Below are 22,875 nucleotides of genomic sequence, written 5' to 3'. Positions count from 1 at the left end.
GCCCCCGCGGTCCCCCGCCCCCGCCGTCGGCGAGCAGCCAGCGCGCTCTCGCTGGTCCCGGAAGTCCCTTCCTCCACGCCGCCTTCCTCCTCGCTCTCCGGCACCTGCGCCGCCGGCCCGTGGGTCACATGCGCAGTCTGTAGCCACCACTGAGGCGACTGAGACCCGGAACCCAGCCTGCTTGCCCCCAGACCCTCTTCCCAGGGCTGGCGGGCAACTTGAGCGAACAGACGCCGTGGCCCTAAGTCGGTGTGCCAGGGAGTCCTTCCTCTGCTAACTTGTGAAGTTCAAGTTGCTTCTAGTCCTAGCGGCCCTACAGCAGCCCTCCTCAGGATAATACACTATGGTACTGACCAGAACAAATTCACAGTAACTTTGAGAAATGACAGGGGGACCAACCCCCTAGAGGTGGATGAAATCCCCAAGCCTAAGAAATGAGAAAGGGTATGATTACTGTGGTTACTGCTAATTCAGCAATAAAACCGCAAACAGACAACCACCACAGAACCATACCATTAAATTCCAGGGCCTGGCACACTCTAGTGCCACTTGCGAGTCATTCAGGTCACTCCTGTGTAAAATATGCTGAGAAACTCACACTGAAGCAAAATGGGTAATTTTAATAGGTAAATATTTCACCATTGAATTGAAAACCTCAGTCCAACGTGGAGGTAAGACACCGGAAGCAGGAAGAATGTAACTAAATTGGAGTAAACTGTATTTTGTAGAAGTTCAAGATTTAACTTACTGCAGAGATAGTATGTTAATCCTATTTCTTGCAGGTTTATGTTCTGCCACAGAGTTGGGCTAGGAACAATGCCCTGATCTATTTTGAGGTGTCCTTAATGTTCTCATTGGTCTCAAATCAGTGGTTCAGCGATTATTTTCTACTTCTAGATCCACAAGATTTGGGGTTTTTTTTCGTTTGCTCCCTCTGGGGGTTATCTGTCTGGCTTCTAGTGCTTCATTTTCATGGTTCTGATATTTAGACCTTAGGATGTTGGGTACCTACTTCTCTAGCAGTGCTGGACACAGCATAGATACAGAGGAAAGAATGACAAACAACTGACTACAAACATTAGGTGCAGTGTCATCCTAAGAATTTTTCATAAGCAACTTGAAAGTTTTGATTGTGTTGTCTTCTATCAGAAAATCAAATATGAAAGCGTCTTTGAACCAAAATTATTGACGGCGACGGGTATCAAATAAATAAATAAAACACTCCTTTAAGATTCCCAAGGTGTTTGTCACTAAAGTGAGAATACTTAAAATTTTAAGCCCATCTATGTTGATTGGGTTATCTGTTTGTTTAGAATAAATAGAAGCTATTTATTTAGTATAATTAAATAGAGCAAAGACTATAATTGCATTTACACAGGAAAAGAATATTTACACCACCAACTCACCATCTGTGTGACTGTAGAAGAATATCTTACTGCCCAAGCTGGGTGTGTCATGGTGTCTCCTGGCCCTAGCACAATGTCTGCCACATAGTATCAGCTCACTAAATATTGTTCATTGACACATGGAGTTGAGGTTTGAATGTCAAATGCCTAGTAAAATGTCTAGTTCAGAGAGGGCAAGCTTTTCCTAAATGGTTCCTTAGTATTGATTTAAAGTTTATGTTTTGTCTTAAGTCTTTTATTTCTCTAAAATAAGAGACACTAATTGATTCAATAGCCACCAAAATTCAACAGAAATATTTTGCAGTTTACTCCACTCCTAGAGGAGCAACTAGATATTAGGCACCATTTCTCTCTTAGGTACCATTATATATAGTCTTTCTCCTTATTAAGAAAACGACTTAAAATAATACTTCCCAAAAGCTGTTTTCTGGAATATTTGTTATTTGTTCAGCAATTTTTTGAGCATCTAGAATGTGTTAGGTGGTGTAATCCATGTAGGTCTTTTGTCAATAAATATACATTGTTCCTGTTTCAATCTAGTGATGTTATGAGAGATGAGTTGAAGAAGATTTTTTTTTAAAAAAAGAAGTGTGAGTCTTTGGTTGCAACTGAAAACCCTCTGCCCAATTTAGGCAAGAAGGAATTTAATAGAAGGATATCAGGGGCTCTAAGAATTGATGGAAAGCCTAGCTGGATACCCGGAATAGAAAGCCAGCAGGAGAATTCCAAAGGGCACAGAAGCAGTGACAACAGGATAATGTCAGGACAGGAATCTTGTAAGAGGGTGTCTTCCATTGCTGAAATGGGTGAGCCCCAATGGATTGCTCTTTGTACTCCCAGTTGTAGTCTGCAGCTTCCAGTTGTCCTAGCCTGGAGCACTGGTCTGTCCCTCAGTTGTGGTAGTGTGGGACCCCTGCTTATAGCCCCACTAAATTTAAAAAGAAGAGTGGACACTGGGTGGCTGGAAAATAGCATATATTCACTATAGGAAATAGGGTGCCAGGTCAGATGATTTGGGGAAACACTGAAAACTAGGTTCCTGTCACATTGGTATATTAAAGACTGAGGCCTTACATGAAAGAAACCTCTTTCACTTTCTTAAACAAGTATCCTAGAGTTTGGCTGAGTATGTAACACTTCTTTCTTTTTTTTCAGCTTGCCTCTTAATATACTTTGGAAAGCATCTTGGAACACAAATTTTTGCAGCATTTTTTTCATCTATCAGCAACTTGTCCATGAGCCAAGATATAGGAGGGTAGCATAAACCTAGTGCTGTGAGTTTTTATAAAGTCTGTATTCTAACAGCTCTGGGAGAATCAGATTTGAAGCTGTCTCTAGACAGATCAGATTTCTAGCTAAAACTACATCCTGAAAGAGAGCTATGTCATAGTTCTTTGTTAAATTCCTGATAGCTGCCTCCTCCCGAAGCAAATAAGAAGGAAATTGTCATTCTTAATGCCAGTGTCATGGTTTTCTGTCACAAACCAGTAGTGACATTGAGGAATCACTGAGCCATATTTCTAATTACAGTACTACTCGAGAGAACAGATCAGTATTAATTATCCCAAAGCAAAATTGATTTTTGGCTGGTATTCTCTAGTTTTCAAGTGAATAACACAAAACAACTCTAGCTAACACTTCACTTTACTCAGTTACCTATGGGTACATTTTGTAGCTAATTCATCCTATTCATCAGGAGCCAGTGCCAGTGTAGCTCAAAACTAGTGCCACAGGAAATTTTTTACTGTTAAAATATTTCATGTTTACATTTTCTGTGCCACATTCTTTGATATCAAATGCTGTTGTTGTTTTCAGTCTAATTCAACATAATCAACTAGACACATAAAGGGAGCTTTGTAAAAATGTACAGTGCTGAATAGAAAATAGCCCCTACCTATAAGAAAGAATATTGTAATTGCACAATTAAATAGGTTTGACAAAATATAAAGAGGATTCTTAGTCATCATCAAGATAAGGCAGATTTAAAAATAAATTGTAATTTTCATGTATCAGATTGGCAAAGATGTAAAAAGATTATAATACCTAGTGCTTCAGAGAATATGGGTAAAGAAGAGCTTATGAGAATTTAAGTCAATACAAACATTTTGGAAAACAACTTGTCAATATTTACATTCATTATTTTTTTCTTAAAAGCTCATACTTTTTGGTCCAGCAATTCCAATTCTAAGAATTCATCCTAGGGTTACCTCACACAAAAGTTCAAAGACTTATGTGAAAGGATACTCATGATAGCTTGGTAATATTTGAGAGAGAAAAGGGGAGGGAGAAGCGGGGAGAGAGAGAGAGAGAGGGACAGAGAGAACTAAAGGTCCATCATTTGGGGACCAGTCAAATTATGAAGATACCAAGTAGCCATTTAAAAAACAGAGTAGATCCTTGCAGACTGATATCAAAGCTATATCACTAAGTGAAAACTGCAAGTGGAAGATCAATAGGTATACTGTGATGTAGTTTGTGTAAAAGTAGAGGAAGAGAAGGAGGGAGATGTGTGTTTAACTGTGTGTTTTTACATTTTACTGGCTCAGGAGGAGAGGCGTGAATCTGAAGCTGGCTCTGTTCAGTGCCATAGACATCAAGGTGCTGGACCTTCCATGTCACCTCAGTACCATCGATGTTCTGTGTCACTCTCTAACCCGGGGAACTCACACATGTCCTAGGGCATTCAAAAGGTCAGGATAGGTCCCTCTTAGGGCACATATTCTCTCCTCCTGGATTTTGGAAGGTGGGATACCATGGAAAGGAAAACTAACAGTTGTATTGGTCTTAGTTGAATGAAGACTGGGTGTCAACAGGGGCTGGAGGTGACCAGCAGTGCTCATAGTGTTAGAGGATGGTGTCTGTGATGCCGACTCTACTCTCCAAGGATTTTCCTTAATCAGGCCCCTTTCCCTGACCCAAAAGACCATGCTCCCTTACTGAGTAGTCATGATCTTCCCATCATCCCAGCCCAGGGAACCCTATCCAGTCCTCCCAGTGAGCAAGATTCACTCTTCGTCACCGTGTTTTTTTTCCCCGAAACTGTTTCTGTTCCTGTGTAAATAGACCCTGCCTTTCTTCTGAGGACTGGTCTTTTGAAACTCATTAAATCAAGAAGCAAATTTGGTTGGTTGATTGGTTTTCTTAACCTGTGGTCTCTAATGTTATCCCTCCACTGAGGCAAGTTTTGTAAAATGCCTACTTGGTTGAATGGGCAAGAGCCCAAGTATGAGAAAACGCCAGGAACCAAAGGCGTATCAGTTCTATCTAGAAATATCTGAAGTAAGAAATTTGCTTTTCTCTGAAAAAGGGGATGATGTGGCTCTTTCATTTTTCATTTTCTACCTTTCTGTACTGTTTATTATTTTTATGATGAGCTTGAGTAATATTTATATTAAAATGCATTAGTAAATTTAAAGCATTACTTTTTAGAATCAATTTATAAAAGTGGCTACTAAAATACTTTTAACTGCATTACTGGAAACTAGTAAGCATCACAGTCAGAAAAAAAAATTGCTTAAATACTCTGGAAATCCTAAAATTAATCAAGCAACATTGGCAACTACGTAACTACACCTATATATAAACCTGGTAGAAGTAGAAGATTAAAAAACAAACAAATGAAACACATATGAATAGCTCCCATGCTTTCAACGTTTGGTCTGCATAGACTCAAGAAATCTGCTTTTCAGTTCTAATTCCATATTCTTTCCTGACCCTTTCCCGTTCTCTTTAATCATAGTGACAAATGAGTCACAATACTTTTTAATCAGAGTTTCCTGTATCAGTTACAGTTCTTTGCTTCTGTTTTAAGCAACTGAAATTGATTCTTGATAACCTGATTACTTTACTGGAAATACAGTGAAGAAGATACTTAATTGGAAGGATACTAGTGGCTCATAGAATTGAGGGACTGGGAGGGAAAACCTGAATATCCAAGCTTTTAGTAAAAAGAGGAACCCAAATAACTCCACTCCATCCACGATTCAAATTCCCAGGAGAATCTAATTGGTCAAGTCTAGGTCATGAACCTCTCACTGTGCTGAGACAGGGAGAAGAGAGATGGGGAGGACAGGATATGTGAAATGGGGAAGGAAGACTTCCCCCAGGGAAGAGTGAAGTTCTCTTACCTCCACAGGGGAAAGGGATGCTACACTGCACAGGCGGAGTGATGGCTCTTCATTTTCTCCATTTTTTAAAAGTAGACTTAATTGAGGAATTTTATTACTTCCTTTTAATATTTTCTTTTATTATATCCTCTCCTGCCCCATTACTGCTTCAAAACACATTTCAAGTAGAATCAGAATTGATATTTTAAAACAAATTAATGCAAGTTTTAAAGATATAAATTCTCTTTTAAAAAGTGATGAGTAACCCACTGAATGTGAAGATGTCTCACAGTAGCCTATTTTGAAAATTTTCTTTCATGTTTAGGCCACTTATCATGGAATTTAAATTGAACACTTGGTGATACATCAAATTTTTAGTTTCTAATCTTAGAACTCTGTGTGGGATCAGTTTTCACAGAAAGTTCATCACTATTTTACGGTAGTATAATGTAGATTAATGTACCCGACACTTCTAAAATTCTAACCCCACAGTAGTAATGTGTGAATTTAAGTATGCCATTAAGAAAAAAAATTGTTAACCTCATTCATTAAAATCATCCATTCGTTCAAATTTAATGTTTCCCAAGCCATATCAGCCTGAAGGTAAAAATAGGTCATAAGAACTGTCAAAAATAACACAAAAATATTTCTACAGCTTTAGTCTGTCTGATTAACAGAAACTAGCATCCCTGGCTTCCCCAAATTTTATTTCAAGTTCTCTCAAAGGTATTTTACCTGTGAGCTCTGTTTACTCACCCTGCTCATCCTTGCTAGCACAAGAAATAGCCCTTTGTAGATACTGCGAGTGAGACTCACCTGGCTGCCTTGGACAGCAGCTCTTTCCGTTTTTATTTACTCCTTTTCCTCCTTTTTATAGTTTCTTCCTTCTAGGCCAGTGATTCCAGTGGTTCTCAAGAAAAGGTGATTTTGTCCCTCAGGGGACATAATGTCTGGATTCATTACTGTTTTGCATGCCTAGAAAAGAAGAATGCTACTGGCATCTAGAGGGTAAATCCAGGGATGCTGCTAAACATTGTATAATGAACGGGACAGCCCCTGCAACAACGAATTATCTGATCCCAAACTGTTAAAAACCCTTTTTAAGGCACAGACCTCAGTCTCAGAGAGGTAGCTTAGGGGACAGTTTGAGTAACAAACATGTTCTGTCCTCAAAAGTCAACAGTCCTTTGATGTTCTTACACCAAAGATACTCCTCGTCTCTGACTTCACTTAGGATGATGTTCTTTTCCCTGAAGTCTCTTAAGCCCGTCACAGGAATTGATCCCTGACACATGGAGAACCACACACTGCAGTCTTCCTGACAAACCCAAACATGCCTGAATACCAGAGGAGGCCCAGTTGAAGTTCCTGCTTAATATTGCTGAAGTTCCTTGCAATATTAAAGATAGGATTGCCTCCTCTGTGAAGAATGTAACGATCATTTGGGGCATTGAACAAGAGATGGTGCCTCTGTCATAGCTGTTGTTTTCTGTTGCCAGCATCTCTCTCTGACCTCATCCTCCTTCTGATAACAGATTGGGGAATGGATCTCAGGTCAGACAGACAATAGACCTTTCCCAGGATGTTTTACTTCTTCTTCTTTTTTTTTTTTACTTTATTAAAATACTGAGTTTTATTTCACATGTATATTTTTGTCTCCCCACCATTTCCATGTCTGACCACCGCTACTACTATGTCCTATCATAACATTCCATACATACTTAAAACCAAGCAAAGGGCGGAGTTCCATCTTTAAATACTAAACAGGCATTTTGGACAACACATTCTTGGCAATGGAACCTGGACAACATTTATCAAACACGGTAGGGAAAGTTCTCAGTCTGCATTATAAAAAGGACAGCCAGATATCAACTGTTACAGAAATGAAGTAAGACGGAAAATTTTTAACAAATTGTTTAAACTATTTTCTTAAAGAGACTTCCTCCACTGCCAGAGATCTTGAATAGCCTCTTGGTCTTAAGGTTGAAGTGTGGTTCAGGGCCAGTGCATATTAGTGGACAGCACATAGTAGCTGTGGAGGAAGATACAGAGTCAGAAGATGAAGAGGAGGAGGATGTGAAACTCTTAAGTATATCTGGAAAGCGGTCTGCCCCTGGAGGTGGTAGCAAGGTTCCACAGAAAAAAGTAAAACTTGCTGCTGATGAAGACGATGATGATGATGATGAAGATGATGAAGATGATGATGATTTTGATGATGAGGATGCTGAAGAAAAAGCACCAGTGAAGAAATCTATACGAGATACTCCAGCCAAAAATGCACAAAAGTCAAATCAGAATGGAAAAGACTCAAAACCATCATCAACACCAAGATCAAAAGGACAAGAATCCTTCAAAAAACAGGAAAAAACTCCTAAAACACCAAAAGGACCTAGTTCTGTAGAAGATATTAAAGCAGGATGTTTTACTTCTAAACCTAAGCTGAGTAAAGAGAATCTCTTTTCTGGTCTGAGAACTACAGGGTATGAGTCTCCAGGGGAACCATTTTGTGACAGTGAGGCTATCATGCAGAGAGCAGCATGAAGGATGGAAAGCAAGGAGAAAAGAGGAAGTGACAAGGAGGAAGTAATAGTGCTTGCATCCTAGGTTATCCTAAGTCCAGCTCCACTGCATACTTCCCGGCATTTAATTTTGTGTGCAATAAATTTCTCATTTTCTGTTTAAGTTTAGTTAATTTGGGTTTTACCATTTCCAACATAAGAATCTTGGCTAATAGGCCTTTCTTCAGAATCCTTGCAATTTAATAAGGCAGATAAAACAGCATGTGAAAAGTGCTTATATAAAGTGTACATAGGGTTTTCCTAAGTTTCTTGTTATGTTTTTGACTCTAGAAAGGATTCAGGGTTGTTCCTATTACAGTAGTTTATTAGGTTGTATATTTGTGTTTTATACATTTTTTCATAGGTTGATTATATTTCACCACACATTATTTTAGATGGAAAAACAGTTCCTTTATGATGAGCACCAAAAAATAGCACTATAAACATGTATAGGAAGGAAAGAATAAATAGTATATAATCTGGGTCATAAATCATATGTTTTAGTTAAATAACTAATAAGGGTTAGTTAAATAACTAAATAAGGGTAGAGGAGGAAAAAACATTTCTTCTATTCTCTTATGTTTTCACTGGGGCCTTTAAATTAAATGGACAAAATACAGATTAACAGGAGAAGAGGCATACAAACACTTTTGTGTTAACATTCTAATTTTTGTGTATATAGAAGGCTTCATAGAAAAGAATGGAAGAACCAATGAAGCAGTTTGACCCAAGGACTCATGTACCATTTTAACAGAGGGTGATAAATTATGAGAAAGTGACAAGACAAAGAAATATAGTTTTGAGCTTCAAGAGACAGTAAATTGTGGGATGGTAATATGCAAGGGAAACTACTGGAAAGTAAGGGTTACTTTAGTAAGGTTTGTTCATACAGACTCATCTTGGTGCTGACTTTTGTTAAAGCTAACTAAATATGTCCTGAGAAAGACTCTGTACTTCTATATTTGAGTCCTTGTGGATGAACTGCGACCTAACTTAATAGGTAAACAAGATTGAAAACCTAACTTAGGAGTATGTGCCTGTAACAATAGCTGAGTCTTGGCCAGTCCCAGCAGCCATTTTCAACCACTCATACACTGCTGAGTGTTCAAACTGTGTTCAAATAAAGCATATGCCAACCTGTAACCAATCCAGCTGTTTCTGTACCTCATTTCTGATTCCTGTGCGTCCCTCTACTTTTTTGTCTATAAATCTGTTCTGACCACAAGGCACCTCTGGAGTCTCTCTGAATCTGCGGTGATTCTGGAGGCTGCACAATTTGTGAATCATTCATTGCTCAATTAAACTCCTTTTAATTTAATTCAGCTGAAGTTTTTCTTTTAACACTTTCTGTCTCTAATGATAATGGTTGATCTCTTTCTTTTTGGGGAAAGGAAAGGGGAACACCTTTACAAAGGGAAATTTATGTCCTGCTTTTAAGCCGATGGGGGAGGGCAAAGAGTTTTTTCTGTGTTTTCTGCTTTTAATTGCCTTAAGCTCAAAATAATCCTTATGCCAAAGTGGCATAGTCTGGGGTGGCACATTCTAACTTTTTTCATAGGTGAACATGGAATCCTATATACATAGTACTTTTTCAATTACAGAACATTATTAATTCTCAATCTTAATACAATTCTGAGTATTATCCATTCTTTTTTTCTTCATGAATAGAACCTTATCAATTTATTGAATTTGCCAATAAATTAATTGCAGAAATTAATTGGCTGAAATCCAGCTTTTTATCTCCCAAGATCAGTGCTCTTTCCTCTAACTCAGAGCTGCTTCTAAGTTGAGGAGGGAATCACAAAGAAGACAGCCACACCATTCCTTCTACTGAGCTCTTGGGCACCTGGCTTGTGTTGCTCATATTTTACTGAATCATCTGTTGCCATATTTTACTGAACTTTTGTGTTCATATGTCAGTGTCTTTCATTAGGTTGTGAGATCTGCAATAGCATAGCCATTGCCTTGCCCATTTGGAGGGTCTTATCCTTTTTTGTGCCTTTTACCATGCCCAGAACAGCTATTAGAAAACAGCAACCACTCAGTAAATATTTGTTGGATGGTGGGTAGTGAGTGGATATGAGTTAAGAAGCAGGAAGATACAAAACAGCTGTAGGTACCATTGAGATTGAATTATAAATTTCAGTAGAAGAATTTGGAGAAATACCTTCAGAAAAAGAAGCTGGGGCAAAATAATGGGAAGCTGTAAATGCTAATCCAAAGTATTCATACTTAAGTCAGGAGGCACAAGTGATGCTTGTTGTTTCTCTTTAGGAGGGTTGGCCTTCTTAATGGGTTGGAGGAAGGGTCATTGAAATTGTCCAGGAATGTTGGGCTCAATGGTATGTGCCTATAGTCCTAGCTACTCGGAGACTGAGGTGGGAGGATGGCTTGAGCCCAGGGTTTCTGGGTTGTAGTGTGCTACGCAGATTGGGTGTCTGCACTAAGTTCAGCATCAATATGGTCACCTCCTGGGAACAGGGAACCACCAGGTTGCCTAGGAGGGGTGAACCAGCCCAGGTCAGAAATGGGACAGGTAAAAACTCCCATGCTGATCAGTTGTGGGATCGCATCTATAAATAGCCACTGCACTCCAGCCTGGGCAACACAGTGAGACCCTGTCTCCAAAAAAACAATAAAAGAAAAAGAAATTGTCCAAGATTTAAGTGCTGGGAACATGGCATACAGTGAGGGCCACGGAAATGGAAAGGAGAGGAACAGTGTTGCGGCTATGCCCAGCTAAATCCCCTTCTCCCTCATGACAATGAAGGGTGACTTGTCTGGGGATCTGCTAAAAGTGCAATAGTGCAGGGAGGTAGACAAAGCATAATCTGTTTGGTAAAGCTATGTTTCAAATGCCAGCAACATCAAATGCAATTACTAAGACCAAAGGACCAGAGGCAGAATTATAGTTAAGGCTTCAGAGCCAATGATGTGGAGCCCACTAGATAAAAAGTCAAAGTTAAACAAGAACTTAACAAGTACAGAAGATTTTTGGTATTGGTCAATAGTGATACCATTTTGTATTAGTTTCCTGTCATAACAAATTATCTCAAATACAGAGTCTTGAAACAAGACAAATACAAATGTATTATATTAAAGTTCTGTAGTTAGAAATCCATCATGGGTCTCACTGGGCTAATATCAGGATGTCAGCCAGGCTCATTTTCTTTGGGATGGCTCTAGTGACCCTGTTTCTGTGCTCTCTGCCAGCTTCTAGAGGTCATCCACACTTTTTGCTTGTGGGTTACCCCTCTTTCTTCAAAGCCAGAATCATTAGGCTAAATCCTTCTCATGCTGCCATTTATCTGTTCTCCCTTTTCTGCCTCTCTCTTCCACTTTTAAGGACCCTTCTCATTACATTGAATCCGCTGGATAATCCAGGATAACCTCTCTACTTTAAAGCCAGCTGATTTACAACATTAATTCCATCTGCAGCCTTAATTCTCCTTTGTCAGGTAATATAATCTATCCATAGACTTTAAGAATTAGGACATGGACATCTGCCTACTACACCCTTCCCACATGATGGAGGCGACAGTGCCAGCCTGGCTTGCAGGAGGAGAGCCCTAGTTATTGAGGTGCACAAACATTAAGGGAAAGCCTGGCAATATTCTGATCCAGGCCACTCTCAGAATCATTACTTTCTTTCAAAATTTTTCTCCGACTATGAACAGTTAACTCTCATGTTCTTAAGATAATTTCTTATTCATGAAAGTAAAGCTCACCTAGTCTCCCTACCAACCCATCTAGACTGCAGGGTGCTGCAGCCTGCTGGCACCACTTGCAAAAAGTTATTGGTAAAATTTCAGGAATTTGGCAATGTCACATTGACATCAGTCAAGGCAGGACTGTTTACACCATGAAAATGAGCAAATACTAAAATTAGGGCTTTTCCCCTGACAGCCAGGTATTAAATATGTGCCAGCAAACCACTTGGTATGTGTGAGTTTAAAGTGAGTGCTGCCAACAATCAAGCTGGGACCTACATTACGTTTCAAAGACAGTGACTGGTTATTGCAGTTAGTCTGGGTATCCCAGACAAATGCCAATACCAGATAGACCATAATTTGTCTAATTAGCCTCTCTCTTCAGTAGGATATGCAGAATTTGGTTTATTAGTTGCTGGGGTGTTGCCAAGGTTAATTGGAGTTATGATATACCTAAACTGGACAGTAGTCTCAAAAGGCTATACCTCATTAGTAGTTCTTTCTAATCTTAGCAAGATTATAGATAGCCACAAATTCCATGCTTGATAAGAGTTCAGGCACTTCAGAGCTGGTTCAGAAAGTGGTGACTTAGCAGAAACAGACAAAAATCAAACGTTGAAATAATTTTGCATCTATATTCATTCAGACAACAAAAAATTGTGAGCTTCTCCTAGGAATACAAATACCACAGTAAAACTGACAGTTACGGTTTCTTCTCCCACAGGGCTTACAGGCTACCTTGGTGAGAAGGGTGTACGTGCAGGTAGTAGGGAGAGGAGCAGACAGACAAACAAGCAGCAATTACAATGCAGAGGAACTGGATCATGGAAGTAGTTAGGAGGGTCTCCTCACTGAGATTTCCCAGGTCAGGCAAGGAGTCCTGGATAAAGTGACATATAAATAGAGTCCAATAAGTAGTAATAATAATAATAGCTAATACTTATTGAGTACCTTATATGTTTCAGTTTAAGTCCTAAGCATATTTTCTTTCATTTGGTTTTTCTAACACCCATGGAGCAAATATTATTAGTATTATCCCTATTTTACATAAGAGGAAACTGACGCATAGCTAAGTTAACTCACCCCAAGTCTCACAGCCAGGGGAAGAGCTGAGAGAGTAGGAGTTTGCCATTTTAAGGGATAATGGAGAAAAGAGTATTCCAGTAAAGGGAGAAACACAGGAAAAATCACAATGGGTCCTAGGAAAAGAGGAAACTTATTGACTAAAGATGCAAGGGGAGAGTAATGAAATATGGAAGCTACAGAGAAAGCACGAACTGAGAAGCAGGGTTTATTTGTTTGGTCATTAATCAGGGTGATGAACAAGTTGGCTTACTTTAAAGCACCACTGCAGCCTCCTTATGGGAGCAGAGGGAGGAAAGCCAGTGAGGAGGATAAAATCCAGGAAGGAGATGAGAGTCAGGAATGGGAAGGGGTTAAGAGTTCAGGATGCTACCAGGTTTCTGCCTTGGACACCTAGGGAGGAGGTGATGGCCACCACTGAGCTAAGGGACATAGGAGAAAGAGCAGATTTGTGGGGGGAAGATGATGAGTTCAGGTTCAGAACATTACATCTGAAAGGCCTATAGGACGCGTGGGAGGACATGTCTATAAAGCAGATGGCTGGAGTGATAGATTTGGGAATCATCAAAATAAGATGAAAATTGAAGCCAGCAACAGGAAGAGATTACTCAGAGGAAGGGTGCAGAGTGAGGAAAGCCAAGAGCCTAGGACAAAGCGTGGAGGAAATATACACTAGGAAAGCGTGTATTTAAGGGGCAAATGGAGGAGTGGCAGTCACAAAAAAAAAAATGAAGGACCAACCAGAGAGATATATGGGAAAAGAACATTTCAAAAAGAAGGTCATGGCCAATATTATCAAATACTGCTGAGTAGTAAGAAAGAAAAATACCAAAAAAAAAAAATGTTTATTGATTTAGTAGTTTGAGCTTTGTGTTGTGCTTTGCAGTACTTTCTTTAAAATGGTAGAAATCAAAAGCTATTTTCCCCAGGGTGAGGAGTAAATAGGAGGCAGGGAAGTGGAAATAAGAATTAATTATTTCAAGAAGTTTGACTTTGACAGGAGAAGAGATTCAGGGTAGAAGGTAGAGGAGACAGCACTGAAGGAGGTTTTACCACACTTAAGTGCTAGTGGGCAAAAACTGTGGAATAAAAGGTCAAAGAATAGACAACTGATTGAGAAGCTTATTGTTTGTAAAGAGCTAAAACCAGTGAGAACCATGGGGGGAAGCTGAAAATGCTTGAGTTGGTTCTAGGTCCCTCAGGAAGTGGAATGCGTCAGGCTGCAGGACTGAGTGTAGTGCAGGATGCAGTAACCTGTATGTGCACAGAATTCTTTTTCTACACAAGAGACGTCAAGATTTTCTCTCAGGAAAGTGGAAGATACAAGGAGAATTTGCAGTTAGCAACTCAGAAGAGGGCCCACTCCAGAACTGTGCCATCCTGGCAGCCGGATCTTGAACTCCCAGCCTCCAGAACTGTGAGTTTATTCTCTCACTGTTGTTTAAACCCCCCAGTTTGTGGTACTTTGTTACGGCAACACTAGAAAACTAATTCAGAATATCAAAGCACTAGTTGCACAGTTTTAAAAAGATACTTAAAATATAGATATGTATTGTTATTTACACAATTAACTATATTCATTTTACAATACATCTTCACATAGAATTTACCATATATACTGAATATAACTATAACTTTGGTAAATAATGGTATTTAAAATAAAATTGGCAATTAATTATCCTGGAAAATACTCCCTTGAGAGTCAAAGCTTGTGCTTCTTCTAGTTTTATGGTTCTCTGATTTTATCAACAAACTGCATGCCAAATCTAATTGCCTCATGGTAATCCAGATTTAAATCATATTCTTATTAATACTGAGGATTTACCTAAAAGGCTTAAGGGATTATGTGTGGAAATGCAACAGAAATTGAGGAGTAACTCAGTAACTTCCACTAAGATACAACTGATTGGCCGGGCGCGGTGGCTCAAGCCTGTAATCCCAGCACTTTGGGAGGCCGAGACGGGCGGATCACGAGGTCAGGAGATCGAGACCATTGTGGCTAACACGGTGAAACCCCGTCTCTACTAAAAAATACAAAAAAATTGCCGGGCGAGGTGGCGGGCGCCTGTAGTCCCAGCTACTCGGGAGTCTGAGGCAGGAAAATGGCGTAAACCCGGGAGGCCGAGCTTGCAGTGAGCTGAGATCCGGCCACTGCACTCCAGCCTGGGCCACAGAGTGAGACTCCGTCTCAAAAAAAAAAAAAAAAGATACAACTGATTTTAAAAATCAACAAACATTTTAAACTTGTATTTTATTCTCAGCAACAGGCATGTACAGTTTGCAAATTAAGTACAATTAAGCATATACAGTTTGCCAATCATCATATGAAGTGCTGTAGATATGTGGAGGCAAGTGATAAGGATACTGCTCCACAGGTTCTTACAATATAGTTGGGAAGGCTGAAAATGTAAAAATAATAAACACAAATTAGAGTGCTCATACACAATGCTGCAGATACTATTTTCTCCCATAAACAAGGGAGCAAGCCCTTCTTTCCTCTATCACATAAACACATCTTTCCCTTTGTGCATCCTCTCTGACATAGCCACACAGAGAGGTAAATTTTGTCTATTTTTTTTTCTTTTTTTGCTTTATCTTCTGTTGGAATGTTTCTCATTCTTTTTCCCTGGGGATGGGGTTATTAAAAACAGGGAGGTCATATGTGGGACTTCCCTGTGCCACTCCCTGGTTCCAAATAAAGGAGATTCCACAATAGGGTGTGTTGCAGATAGTGGAGCAGTCAATGGTAAATGTGGGAGCCAGCTACATCACCCACTCCCAAAGTGAAAGGCATTGTTATGGGTCTAGAGAAAGTGACATCTCACAATAGAGCTGCAGTCCAGTAACCTGGCTCAACTCCAAAGCTAGCTGTGCAAACCTTGTCTCTGAACGCATGACAGTCTTCCTCCTGCCACTTCTCCTTTCCCACCTGTCACATGTGTGGAAAAGTGCAAAGTACAAAGTTCTTTAAATCTTCTATTTCAAAACTACCATCTGTCTTCTTAAGATTTTTTACAATACCAGCAGGACATCACTGCTGACATTCTATTTCTAATTTTTAATGTGTTCAAATCACAATCCCTGCACACAAAAAGGCACACACTTTCTAACTCTTCTGAATGTGCTGATGTTCTGGCAATAACTATATTCTCCTTTTCTGGTTAGCTCTCAAATGCTGGACAGGAAATAATTACTACAGAAAGAAAGAGCAACGTATGGGAAATCAGTATACCTGAGTTCTAGTCCTGAACCTGCCTGTAGCCATCTGTAGCATCTTAGGCATCTTAGGCAAAGTTACCCCTATGTCTGCTGAGTCTGTTTCTGCTCAGCTCATCCATTATGGAGCTAAGAGATGGGACTGCCTTTGACTGCCTTTGCTAAAGAGTAACCCACAACAGTGTAAGCAGAGTAGCAGTCGATTTGCTCTTTCTAAAACTGTGGGATAAGCAGGGTTGCAAAGCATAGTCCAGAACCAAAATCAAGACCAATCACACAAGATTGTTGAGTCTAAAAACTGGGTCCCAAGACAGAAAGAAGGTCCAAAAATAAGCCTTCGTGACACACATGCAAAATTCCAGAACAGAGCAGTTAATTTTAGGAGTTGACAGAAGTGTTTTTCTCTTCTATCTTCTATCTTTTTCTATCTATCTTTACCATCCTTACTTCCATGAGGTTCTGATAGGGATGCCGAATTCTCTATCCCTACCAAAGGATGGGTACTTGACCCAATGCAGGTCAATTGGTATCCCTCTTGTCTGATAATTTAAATCTGGAGCAGAAAAAAATCCAGCAGCAGAAGTCAGCTGGTCTTCAGTGCTAGAATGGTAGCATCTTAGCCCTTTTGCTGCTTAGATCCCTGCAGCTGCCCTTGTAAAAGGTCAGGACTTCCTTATTAAGGTCTCTGTACCCTTGAAACGGACCTTCTTTTTTGCTGCAGTGTTCATTCAGTTTCTCCTGGTTTCAACAAAAGAACAAAGCATATCCCCAAACACTAGAATTCAAATAGGCACAAGTATGAAGCTTTGGTCTTCTTGTGCAGCAGAATGCATCCCGGGAGAGCTGGCTGGGAGCAAGCAGGAGGCATGTTAGAGTCAGCACCAGAAACTGGTGAAGGGGAGGGGGCAGCACAGTGGCGAGAGGATAGGGCAGTAAAGGGAGGGGGGTGCGGACAGTGGACAGTTGTTCATTGAAAAATGAGCTGATTATCCTAGATGATGTCTAAGTTCTAATTAGCGTCCTATAATTCAAAGTGATCAACTCCATGGCCCAAATTATTATTACCATGTTTTAAGTGAGATAGAGGAAGAAACTTTGGTCTTTTTCTCTTTTGGTCTTGCTTTTTGGTAAGAATCTAGTGGATGGGAATATCCAGAAGTGTAGGATGATGTATGACTCCAAGCGTTCTGATTCACTACTATAAATGCAGAGGGGTGTGCATGTGGCAGAACCCTGTTAATAACACTCATGTGACATTTTTTATGTGCCTCGCAAATGAATCCTGCCAAATCATTAGGCGAGCCCCGTTTTATCATTATAAGTATACATTTATTCTTGAACACCTCTGTGTGTGGCAAGGTTTTGATATACTTCTTTTCCAGGAATATTTCTTGATGTTAACATCAGCTTGTACTTTCGTACCCTGGGCTACCATGACATAAGAAACCTTTCGCTCATCTTGAAATTTCCTCCTATTTCCCTTGTACACTACTAAGGAGTATATTTTCTGAGTCTCAGATACACAGCTCTACCATTGGTAGGTTTTCTGCCTTGTGATCCTTTTGGGGTTTTCTGGTTTAGTTCTTATGGAAGGCACACCAGTGCACATGAGTACAATGTCAAGCACGCTTCTGCCTCAGAGCCTTTGTAGTTTCTTGGCCTAGAACTGTTTCCCCCAGGTGTCCACTATTTATGAGTCCATGTATCTTTGGTCCGTTCTATTGGTCTCTGAGTTAGAAGATGGAGAATTAATTAGTCATTTACATACAAAGAAGAGATATTCGTTGTACATCTTGAGCGCTAAGCAAATCTTTGATTTCGGGGTGGAGGTAGGGGCTGGCAAGGGAGCAAGGATGGGAAGCTGTTATACACATGAATCATATTTCACTTATCATCTGACTCAACCAGCCAGTTAAAACAAAAATGACCTTTTAGCAGGAATTGATGCAGAAATGAGCTGGGCGAGTTAAGTTTTGGCATCCTAAGATCACAGAGTCACTCTTCCGATGAGCAGCAAACAATGTGGCCTTTTAGGGGTGAGAAACTGGTGAAAGGGAAGCCCGCAGGCAGTGTGCTGAATAGGGTGAAATACAGTTTCAAGAGCTTCCTATACATAAAGTGTTTAGCATTCACATTATGACTTTATTGCTCAAATTCACTGAAAACAAATAAAAAAATTTCTGAGTGTGAACCCATCCAAAAATCTGTACCTTTTTCTCATTCACAGCTCTTTGAACAAGGCTAATGTTATTTTGTGGGTTACATTTTAAAAGAGCAGTCCTTGTCTTTGGTAGGATGTCCTTAGAATAATAATATTTATCACTAAAAGAAGGATATTTTAAAAATAATGACTAGGGAGGTAGAAAATGGGAAAGTATATAGAAGAAATTAGATTTGCCATAAATTGGTAATTATAGATATTGGATGAAGAGTACATGGAGATTTGTTGTACTAAACTCTACCCATTTAAATGTGTTTGAAATTTTCATAATCAAAAGTTATTTTTTAAAAAGACTACCATTAGATTTCTGACAAAGCTACACTGCTAAATAACAAGATTCTCTCCGACTTACATAAATACTTACAATTTCTTACAGTAAATATATTAAAACTGCTTATCAAAATGCAGCTAGCTAGGTACATGAATTATCTTTTTGATAAAAATGGGAACTTCACATACTCTTTTACTAGATCACACTGCTGAGAGCTGTAGACAGACCTCATATTTTTAGCCTTCTCTGAAGACTTCTCTGGAAGCCTTCTCTGGACATATAAGAGCTACTGTACCCATGGTTGTGGGTTGGGAACCTCTAAGTGAACAAGACTGCATCCGTACATCCTGAGCTTCTATGGAATCAAAAGCTCTAAAAATGATTAATTACACCAAGAGTGGAATGAGAATATTAAAATAAATGACTATACTTATTCAGCCTCTCAATCTCAAGTGCCACTATTTAGGTTACTGTTGCTGTCTATCTGTCCAACTCAAGTGGAAGTCATATCTAAGCAGTGCCACTACAAAGACCTCTTATCAAATAGATATCCCTAAGAAAATTGGACCAAAAAATTTAAACTCCCACATGGATGAGAATAACAGTATCTTACCTAGTGTCTCTTTTTCTTCCAAATCATCCTTTATGTAGCTGTCAATCATCTTTCTAAGAGAGACCTATGGCTCTCTAATTTCCACTCAAGGGACCTTCACTCATAGAAAATAAAAACCAGACTCTGTCCCATCATTTTAAGACCTTTACTTCCACCTGACCTGCAATGACTTCTATAATAGCTACATCCCATTCTCCCAGTCTCTTTACCCATCCCTCTTCATTCCACCACCCCCTTAATCCCCAACCTTATTCTCACACTACTTGCTGTATTCATTTTCTATTGCTTCACAATGAATCACTACAAACTTAGAGGCTTGAAACAATATCTACTTATTATTCTATGGCTCTGTAGGTTAGAAGTTCAAAGCAGGCTTAACTGGGTTCCCTGTTTAGGGCCACTGGGGGTCATAGACTTCTGTCTACCACACCTGCCTCCCTGCCTTACCTAACAGTGTCACATCCAACAGAAATGAAACTCAGCAGAGGGTTGTGTGCACTGATGCTTAGGGGTGACGGTGTACAATTCCTAGAGACAATGGAGACAGAAGCCAACAAAAGGTGGGACTACCGGAATAAAAAGGCAGAGCTGTGCCCACAAGGTCATGGACTGACAATAAGAAACTAACTCAAAAAGCCTATGAACAAGGACACCTCATATACTTCCCAGAGTGTCCTTCAGCATTTTACAAACAGCCTCAGGCAGCTAAATGGTTTTCTTAAACATATGTAGTCGGGTATAATACTACAGAGTATTGCAATAATGTATTAATGAAATAAGGAATCTGAAGATACTAAATTCTAAGCCATAAAGTGTCAATCAAACCTAAGCTATAATTATTAAAATATTTTCTATTATATTAGTATTTTGTTACATAAAAGAATAATAGCTAATAGTTTTTGAATGTTTACTGTATGACAAGCTTTACGCTTTCAAATGGATCATATCTCACAACAACCCTATGAAATAAGTAGTTTTGTTATATTTCCATTTTACAGATAAAGAAACTGAATATCAGAAAATTTAAAGAGCTTACCACAAAATTATGCAGTCAGGAAGTGATAGAACCCAGATTCAGATGCAGGTTTGTCTGATGCCAAGCCTGTTAGTAATCATTATGTTACACCATGGCTGCTAAGAAAAGAATCAGAGACAGTCACAAAGGGAGAAAGGAACAGACAGATGGAGAGAACAAACACAGACCCTACTCTGGAATTATTGAGTTGGGTTTACCAGTTAAGGTAAAATGCCCTGGTGACAACTTGCTTTTCACATCTTTTCTGGGGTCCTTCTGGAATTCCCTGTTTTATATTCTTTGTTTTCATAATCTGTCATAATCTTTGAAATGAAAATGATTGCTTGAGTATTTGCTTGTTCTTTTCAGCTTTCCACTTTTATTTTTCTCTCTATGCCAAATTATCAAGAGTACCTTCTGTAGCTGGGGCCAAGATGGACAACTGTTGTATTCATTAAATTGCTATGGATGGAAAAAAAAAAGATCTCACTGGAATCAAACCAAAACCGCTATGATGAGGTATTCCTTACTTCCATATAAAGCAAGTCCATGGGGACATGGAGGGACAGATACACTATGAAAGGAAACTGATGCAGCAGGGAAAACTGGAGCGAAGAAAGAAGACAGGGAATCATTATAAATGGGAATGGAGAGCAAGGGGAAAAGGCAAACAGATAAATGATGTTGGAAATTCAGTTGTTTATGGGAAAGGAATTATATCCTTACATCACAGAGTGATTTTAAATGTTGTCCTGTACATAATTACATCTGTCTTGTCACTATTATATTTACTGACTTATTTGCCTATTCCGGTATCAATACCATACCATAAAGTTTTGTATCACATTCTGATATAGGGTAAGTCCTAACTAACTGCTGTTTTTCTAAAATCTATTGGCTATTTTTTCATATTTTCTTTTCTGGATGAACTTTATCAGTGATCGAGCTTCATTAAAAACGCGATTACAATTTTAATTGAAATTGAAGTGTATCAAATTAATTGATTTTTTTTGAACAATTGACATTTTTACACTATTCAGACTTTGCATCAAGGAACCTGCTATGTCTAGCCATATGTGTTTCTTTATATTCTTTCATAATTTTTGTGGTTTACTAAGTTTGAGTTTTACACATAGTTCTAAGTTTATTTCGAGATGCATAATAATTTTTGTGGTCATCATCCATGAAACTTTCTGACCATTATATTTTCTTTCTTTTTTTTGTTTTTTTTGGGGGGCAAAGTCTTGCTGTTTCCCAGGCTAGAGTACAGTGGCCTGATATCAGCTCACTGTAACCTCCACCTCCTGGGTGCAAGCTATTCTCGTGCCTCAGCCTCCCGAGCAGCTGGTATTACCGATGTGCACCATCATGCTTGGATAATTTTTGTATTTGTAGTAGAGATGGGGTTTTACCATGTTGACCAGGCTGATCTCGAACTCCTGACCTCAGGTAATCTGCCTGCCTCAGGCTCCCAAAAGTGCTAGGATTACAGGGTGAGCCATTGCCCTGGGCCTTGGCCATTATGTTTTCCAACTGATGGGTAGGATAGCTAGCTATTCAGCTACCTATTAAATTTATTTATTAGGTCTAATAGTCTTTGCCTGATTCTCTCTAATTTTCTAGGCAGACAGAAGTACTGATTTTGCAAAGGAACAAATAACATAACATTTATAATTCTTATTTTCTTGTTCTTTGTTAGCCCATCAATACAATACTTGCCATAATTTTCTGAATTGCACCCTTTATAAAGTAAAGGCAGTTTTCTTCTATTCCATGCTAGCTAAATGTATTATTAGTAATGGGTGTTGAATTTAACCAAATCTGTACTGGGAATCCACTGAAATGATTACATAGGATTGACTGAACTGCCTTAATTTCTGGAGCTCAGGGGTACTCTTCCAGACTTACTAGGCCATTGGCAAAATTAAGTTTCTTACGGTGGTAGGATTGAGATATCTGTTTCGTGTAGGCTGTCACATGGGGCCTCCTCTTACCTCCCAAAGGCCCTGAAGTTCTTGCCATGTGGCTTCCTTGCAGGTTCTCTCAAAGACCCTCTAACAACATGGCAGCTTGCTTCTTCAAAGCCAACAGGAGAATCCCTCACCCTTATCTCCTAAGGTGAAGCCTTATACAATGTAAAGTAATCATGAGAGTGACCATAATCTATTCTATTCTGTATCTATGCCTTATTCTATTCGTTTCTATTCTATTGTGTTATATTTGTATTTGCTAGAAGCATGTCACACAAGGGAATGAGACTATCTAAGTATTATAATTGTATATGAGTTTATATATATTTTCTTTCAATTTTAAAAAATTTCTTTATATTTATGATCACATTCTTTCCAAAAAATTCTTCATGTATTTTATTTGTTCTTTTATTTTCACTTGAATTTGTCAGATTTTATATTCTCTAAGAACCAACTTTTTGTTGTTGTTGTTGTTTGTTTTCTATGTAGTTGATTTCTGCTTTACCTTCAGTCCTTTAAAGACATTGTTTTATTTATCTAAATGGAAAGAACAAAGCTGGAGGCAACATGCTACCCGACTTCAAACTATACTACAGGGCTACAGTAACCAAAACAGCATGGTACTGGTCCAAGAACAGAGACATAGGCCAATGGGACAGAATAGAGAACCCAGAAATAAGACCATACACCTACGATCATTTGATCT

At 39.1% G+C, this 22,875-nt stretch overlaps 1 protein-coding gene and 1 pseudogene across 1 annotated transcript in view; one reads left to right on the top strand and one right to left on the bottom strand.

The window, feature by feature from the left end:
- KLHL32 (kelch like family member 32) overlaps window positions 1-22,875 on the bottom strand; it is a 242,603-nt gene that overhangs the window by 214,508 nt on the left and 5,220 nt on the right. The window lies entirely within an intron of this gene.
- LOC103240703 (nucleophosmin pseudogene) lies at window positions 4,632-8,053 on the top strand (annotated as a pseudogene).

This window comes from Chlorocebus sabaeus, chromosome 13 (genome assembly GCF_047675955.1).
Source record: "Chlorocebus sabaeus isolate Y175 chromosome 13, mChlSab1.0.hap1, whole genome shotgun sequence".
Classification (NCBI taxonomy): domain Eukaryota; kingdom Metazoa; phylum Chordata; class Mammalia; order Primates; family Cercopithecidae; genus Chlorocebus; species Chlorocebus sabaeus.
The sequence above is the reverse complement of the archived record's forward strand: the minus strand, read 5'-3'. Positions and strand labels throughout refer to the sequence as shown.